This window comes from Styela clava, chromosome 4 (genome assembly GCF_964204865.1).
Source record: "Styela clava chromosome 4, kaStyClav1.hap1.2, whole genome shotgun sequence".
In the NCBI taxonomy this organism is placed as follows: domain Eukaryota; kingdom Metazoa; phylum Chordata; class Ascidiacea; order Stolidobranchia; family Styelidae; genus Styela; species Styela clava.
Window position 1 is genome coordinate 2,991,507 of NC_135253.1, and position 7,953 is coordinate 2,999,459.

Genomic DNA, 7,953 nt, shown 5'->3' on the forward strand with positions numbered 1-7,953 from the left:
ATTCATCCAAAATCAATAGGCTTCTGGTCCGAGATATGATGAATGCACATGCAAAATTTGGAGCAGATTTAACCACCTTCGTGAGATATCGCGCGCATCTAACAGACAGACAAACAGACAAATATCTATCAACATACTTATCGATCTTTAGCGAGTGACGCAACTGCGACACGTTAGCACTAGACAGATAGCACAATCAATCATTAGGGACGTTACTTGAAAATGCATTATAAGCCATCACCAACAATTATGCTTGAATATTATCACAATACTTCTTTCCCATCTATGTCGGGAGACTGACTATTGTACATATCGTCGTTGTGCTATACCTCTTTGTCCTGTGTATTGTACAAGAGTTTTATTTGTATATTTCATGTCTGTTGTCCTACTATAACGCAGCAGTCCTAAACTGCAGTTATACTTGTTGGGTTACATGTCGCACATTCGTGTCTTAGGCCTGTAAGGTCTTGAACATGTATCCCGTCTCTGTTATACCGTTTAATTATTATGCAGATACTGTTACATTTTTGTTCTGTCATATATGTGTATGTATGTGTATTGTATAAGAGTTTTATTTGTATATTTCATGTCTGTTGTTCTACTATAACGCAGCAGTCCTAAACTGCAGTTATACTTGTTGGGGTGCATGTCGCACATCCGTGTCTTAGGCCAGTAAGGTCTTGAACAAGTATCCCGTCTCTGTTATCTTATACCGTTTAATTAATATGCAGATACTGTTACATTTTTGTTCTGTCATATATGAATGGGGCGAAGATTTAGGCTACATTTTAGTGACGTGACGATTGTAAACTTTCTTTTATTTAATCAATATTTATATAAGAACCATAAAATTCTTCTCATCGTTAATACTGGGAAAGCGTCTTTGTTTGACTAGTACGGAAGATTACGTTGCACATTTCCTATTTATATGATAAAATAGAATCTTTTGTAAACTTTATATTGGTAATATTGAAGATTTATTTTTTTTTGTATTTCTAGAAACTAATGTAGACCACAGGACAATAGGAGATTTTATCTGACAATTATTTTTAATTTAGCATTTCCTGAATTTGAAATAAATACTTAAGTAATATGATATTTCCTGTTAAAAAACAGGTTTGTATTGATTATAACGAATATGTGTGGTTTGGCATAGACCATTTTGGGGCATTTTCCTAGCTTTTCTCATTAAATTAATTCCTGAACATGGTGATAGGAATTGACACGGTTCCGTAGTTTTGTGTTCTACTTGTTAGTCTTTTATATACTTGTATATATATGGAATCATATATGGAATTCAGGTATAAATGAAATTACACAGCTGTCTCCGGAGTTTAATCTTAGCTGCAATCAATAGGATCGGTAACGTGCGAAACATATACAGCCAAAAACATGCAAATACTTCTATATACATATAGAGCCATCAGGTGATTACAAACTATAGCCATTTCACATATACGTACTCTATTTATATGTTGTATGCCATTGCCTCGACATATGATATGCACAGCCATACGTTTTGAAACGCGCAATTTAAGAAGTCATCCACATCAAATGATCGCTCATATATTGAGTGCGTTAAAAATACGCTTACACAAACTCTATAAAACGGCTATTCATTTAAACAGGAGAAAGGGTTTATAACAAGTGTAATAAATTGCTACGATATAAGCATCATATAGGCTAGTGTGCCCCAAACTTTTTTCTGCCAGCGCCCTCTCTGGATGACGTTTTAACTAGTACGCGCCCCCCTGACAAAAAAGTCAAAGCAACTTTATTCTTCATTTATCTTTAGTATAATGTGAAGGTTGAGCCTGGTGAAATGCTACTAGTTTGATATATGGCTTCATTTCAGTCAAAAACAGTCTTGAGTCTCCTCGTCTGACACTGTCGAGGGAATCTCTCTTGATATGTAAAAGTGCGGTCACTGCACTAAATACACGCTCTACCAAGAATGAGCTGGCAAAAGCAATAAAAAAATATTTAATCCGATCTCACGCGTGAGGTTATTTCAATTTGATTGCGTTTCCAAAAAGATGAAACACTGAAAGACTGGACATGGGTTTGGAAGTATAAGCCCAATGGTAGTGGTGCATGTCCGCTTCTGAAAATTCGGGGTTATCTAGAAAATGGAAACCAAAAATTTCTTAACCTTATTTCTTGACACGTGTGGATACCAAGAGATAACCACAAAATACTTCTAAGAGAATGATAACAGAAACAAAATATGTGGATAATAAAATATGTGAGTTTAACTGTCTTCGACTTGTCAAGTACTGGCACTATGATCTTCAAACCTCCTATTCATACTAGCCCATTCATCAGAAATTGAACAAATGTAAAAGTTGTGCATGTGGGATAAGTAGTTTGAAGTAAGGTTTCCCACTACGGTTACGAGTTACGAGCTAACTAAAGTCGTATCCTGTCCTTTGGTATCCAAATTATTGTCTTCAATTTATGCACCAACAAGAAACTTTGTTATCAGCCTGAAACACATCTGATGTTGACATCAGTGTTAACAGTCTTAGTACTTCAGTATTGGTGTTAATAATAAATTGACTATTTTTGACAAGGACTCAAAGAACAGCCGCGAGTATGCTAGGATACAAAACAAGACAATGATAAATATAACATTGCATATATTAGAGCAATCCTCAAAACCTATTCGGGTAATATATGAATAAACCTAACAATATTCTAAGTATCAAATTCCCACTTGATAATCATTTTGCAACGTATGGCATGAGTCAAACGCGAAATAGGAAAACCCATCATTATTAAAACATACATTTGCACAGCAGACTCCCTGATCCGCATTGTGCGATGTGCATCTACCTCGTGGCAACAAAATTTCAAATTTTCTAGCGAGGGGGGGGGGGGGGGGGGTGAGTCATTTATTCGACACAGTAAAAGGAGGGACGTTGACTAACTTTACAGTGCTTAAATTAAAGGGCGGTTCCATAAAATGGGCAATAAAACATTTTGTACATACCGACCCCGGAAATTATATGAAATGTGTTGATGAAATGGATAACGGAGGGAAATATTAAAAAAAATGTTTACTCAACTTCCAAAAACAATTGGAGTTAAAAATACGGAAACAAAACCTATGAAGATAACGAAATTGTCAATTTGTATGTGTGGTGTGGATGCTATATATGCAGTGTGTATTTTGTACGTAAATGTACTCAACAAGGTTCAAGTAGGCCAGGGGTGGGCAACCTTTTTCGGCTCGCGTGCCAAAATCGGCTAAATTTAACAACAAAATTCTTCCGCGTGCCGACCAAAATTAAAAACAATGCTTTGCTACTTCCAAAGCAAAAATACATAATAATAAACCTTTCAAACATGTAGGCCTACAGACGGATTCACTATTCGGATATATTATCAGTCCGACAAATAGATTTGATTACTTTTCTTATTCTATCTCAGTGAGACTTCTGCTGCTGCATTACCGCTGATAGATATTTTACATTGGGTTTATATTTTGTAACTTTCAAAGAAATATACGATCTACTGGTTTCAACGTCCAGGCTACTCCTGTTACGAGACGACTTATTAAAATTCCAATCATAACTGAGAACAAAGATTCACAAGCATATGCAGATGATGTAGAGCAGTGGTCGGAAAACTTTATGTACTTGCGGGCCAAATATACACATTCCCTGTAGCGCGCAGGCCGCAATATTTCCGCCTTCGAACAAGCGTTAGATTGAATTTCAAATTGTGGCGCATTCACACTTTCTATTATTGCGTTAAAAGCCTGCTACTATGAGATGTGTAAGTGCCGTTTCTTAATATATATATATTATTCAACAACATATTGTTTTTATTTACTTGTTATTAATATGAAGGATGATGTTTTTTTGCCACTTGCCCCCACGGTACGTCTTCCAAAGAAGACCTGACAAGCGAGTACGAAGTTTATTCCAAGTGTAATGCATTTTAGATAAAGCTGTTCGCAGCAATATGTGCTTCCGAACGTGCCCATTACTTGTTTTGCACTGTCGCATAGATCAACTGTGGCGCAGTCCTGGGTCTCGGCTCGAATTTTTCGTCGAAGCACATTGGAATGTTCAGTCCTCGTCGCGAGCTATCCTGCGTTTTCCAAACATTTTTGAATTTTAAAGATCACAATTAACTCGAACGACATGCAACTGACGCTACATATTTCAAAACAAGCGTCATACAGCAGAACTTGTTACCACATAAATCCGCGTACATACAATAATAAATTTGGGATCAATTTTTGTTTCATTTAATAAATGTCGGGTTGTTCGAGGGCCGCAACAAATTAGCTCGCGGGCCGCATTTGGCCCTCAGTTTACCGACCCCTGTTGTAGAATAGTGCATTGCAAAGTTTTCAAGTTTTAAAAAAATTCTCGGGAATGGCATCCCAATCATGTAATAGTTCGTTTTCTGCACTTCTCTCTTGTATTCCCTTTCCTAATAGCTTATATTTCTTTCGAAATCAAGTTATAACAGTAAGTTAGCAAGTAACTCTAACCAACATGAGCTGCACCACTTCATAAATCAATCAGAAATATATATTACGTAACAATGTAGCCAAACGTTGTGTTAATTCCGCCAAAATTCGTCGAGAGCTCAGTTGCTACGCCATGATATATATATTTCTTTGAAGCCATGAAAAGACAAAAAGAACTTAAATAAATAACAGATTGTTAACAAACAATAATGAATAAACGAACACCGAGTTTTATCAGATAATTCAGTCTCGAAACTTTTTTTCTGAAATAAGACGATCTCGTTTCTGAGGCCTCGCTCGCATGCCGAATAAATGGGCTCGCATGCCGAATAAATGAGCTCGTGTGCCAAGTTTGGCACGCGTGCCAAAGGTTGCCCACCCCTGAAGTAGGCAGAACTCCAATCTCCAATTTAAGTCATACGTTCAAGCTTCCACAAAAACGTAGTTGCTTCTGCAATGGTTTACATTTTTCAAGTTTTTTTGCCCAATGACGTAAAAAAAGAAGATTTTCACTAGAATCAAGTTTATGTTTCAATTGTTTCGAACTTGGTCAGTTTGCTTTTTGGTGTAGATTTCCTAACATGTGTCGCGCTTGTTCGGGTAAGCAGCATTCAGTGATCCATGGCCTGAGGATCTTTACAAGAAGATCAAATGCTAACAATCATCGCAATGCCTCTACTCGTACAAACAGCGTTGCCAATGCAAATGTTTCAGACGTGGTGTCCAGTTTCAGCTTTTGCCAGTTGTAGTGAAGGATCCATTGGGCTTTTCTGAATAAGTTATCGCTGTGGTAGACTCTGCTAGTCAAATCTCAATTATATATAAATCATGAATCGAAACGAAAACTTGGTCTAATAAATATAAACCATACCCGTGTTAGCACTGACACTTTATGAAACAAAGGCGTTTCGCAAGATACAGAAGTAGTAATATTATCGGTGAAATCTGGTTACGACGAATATTGGCGTTGAACAACGTGTTTGTGATCGAATTCCGTTCTTTCGGAGATGTTGATTCATCATATGTGGCGAACTTTTGTTGCATAACGGGAGTTACGTACGACAGCGGAAATAAATTTCCTAGTAGCGCAATATCGATATGGACTTTTAAGTTGATTTACTTACTTTGAATGGGTTTCGAATTCTAAATCAGATTCCTGTGGGAGGGGAAAGGGATTGCTTCATACTTGAACACCAGGGGTTCACAGGTTTTGTTACAAATAGAAAAGCCCTACTGTTGTAAGTTCAATATCTGATGCTTGATATAACGAATTCAACAATAAGAGACTGAAGTCTTGATCAAAGTGGAGTAATTCTATAATTTTTCGAAATATTTCAATTCCTCGTCAATTCAAAGATGTTGAATGTAAATATTCCCTGTACAAATTTGGAATATTATGTCAAATATAATTGAAGCATTCCAAGAAAATTGCCAGAATCGTTCTACTTGAAGCTGATTCCGCGCAAAATCCAACTGATTACTGCACTAGATGAATGGATATTCCTAAGTTTTTATAGAATTCTGACAGATGGCTAGTTGGACCAGATTTTTTGCGATTGACTGAGCGAAGCAAACCGAAGCTATTTGCAATTAGTTTTGGAAAAGAGGACAAAAGAATACAGACACAAACTTTGATGACTCGATGTTGAGTTGCGGAAAAAGAACCGAACCATGGAAGGAAAAATTCTGACACTAGTTTTGGACCCTACTCGACCCGCGTCAGGATTCTGCCTCATTGATGGATGACTTCCTGTGAATATTCATGGGGGTGGCTTTGTCGGCAGTCCGCGTGATTATAAGTTTCAGTTTAGTTCGAGTTGGGGAAAATATTCGAATATCCTATCGAATATTAGAATAACAGTTTACTGTTCTAATATATGTTAACACAACACGTGGCCTGGACACGGCACGTCGTTTGTACGTCGCCGAATTAAACACTTGGACAGCACATCGTATGAGACACGAGAATCAGCATACACTTCTGGCTAACGGACAATGGCGTCAGAATTGAGTGTTATATTTGCGGTATAATATTTTTATTTATTTCCAGTGGATATGATATTATTTCAATTCCTCGATGAGCATAATGTCGCCCTAATGTTGCATGATTTTTAACTATTCAGTTGGTCGTTTTGTAAAATTGGAAACATTAATACAAGTTCTTAATGAAGTAACATTGAGTCAATCTTATCAGAAATTTTCACCGATCCGCAGTGACGACATTTCATGAGTTATATTTAATGCAAAAACATGGATGTGACAGGAAAATACAACGAATCCCGAGGCCAGTAGCAACGATATTGTTTACTTTTTCATTTTAAAGTGTCGATAAGGAAGATCAAAGCCGACGGCAAATATAATAATCAAAATAAAGTTAATTTGGAGACAGGGATTTCAAATTAATTTCTATAATTTCCCTGGCGTCTCGTCGACAATAATCGCACAGTAGTTTTCGAATTTGTCAAACAGAACGCGCAGTTCCGCAATAAATTGAAACAAATTAAACATCGATATCTACCAGATCGCAAGACTTGATACACGCGTGATTAAAAGAACCGACATTTTTATGTGGATGGCCGAAACAATCACGCCATAATCACGAAACATACTTCAGCCTATCTAAAATATGGTACTAAAATTTAAACATTATCTGTTTTGTTATGCTACTTCGTTTTCTTCTAGATATATATTCTATATGCGAGTATAATTTTGCCGTTTTGGCGTCTTTATCCACCTTTAACTGCTAAGACAGAGGTTTTGTATGATGTCATAATGAATATAACAAAACATATGAATTGTGGACCTTTATTCAGAAAACAAGCGATTCAGGCCAAGAACGCTCATTTACAAACATTCCTGAAAATGTGGAGCATAAGAAATTGACTCAAAACTCAAATACCTTTAGAGAGAAGAAAACCAGAAATCAAAAGGTTAGTGGGAGATGTGAGTTTAGCTTTCTGTGTAGATGGTTTTGTAAATTTCGGAAGGGTGATAATTGAAGCAATAGGTATTTTTCATTTCATTTTGAATACTTGAACACATGCTCATTCTCCTGGCTTTGACGTTAGGATATTCATAAAATGCAATATATTTTTCAAATGTTCTCGGCTTTTCAAAAGAAAAGAAAAAGTTTACATTCGTAGCTAAATATTAGTGGTTGAAGATCTTCGACAACGCACCCACAATAAACAAGTCTTGTCACGAACAAAACGATTTGTTTCTGAACCAGTTACTAGTGTTTGATATTAGAGAGCAAGGGGTTCCAGCATATTATCTGTGCCGTAAAGTGCTATGTCCCAATGAAATTCAACTAAAAATCTGTTTAGTTTGTTCAAAACAGTCAACACGATGGAACTGGGAATGAAATCAGGAACATGCCATCTGCCGAAAACAATGAACATAAACTAAATATTTTATACGGCAAGACAACCCAATTTTTTTCTGTATTATAATATCACAACTTTCAG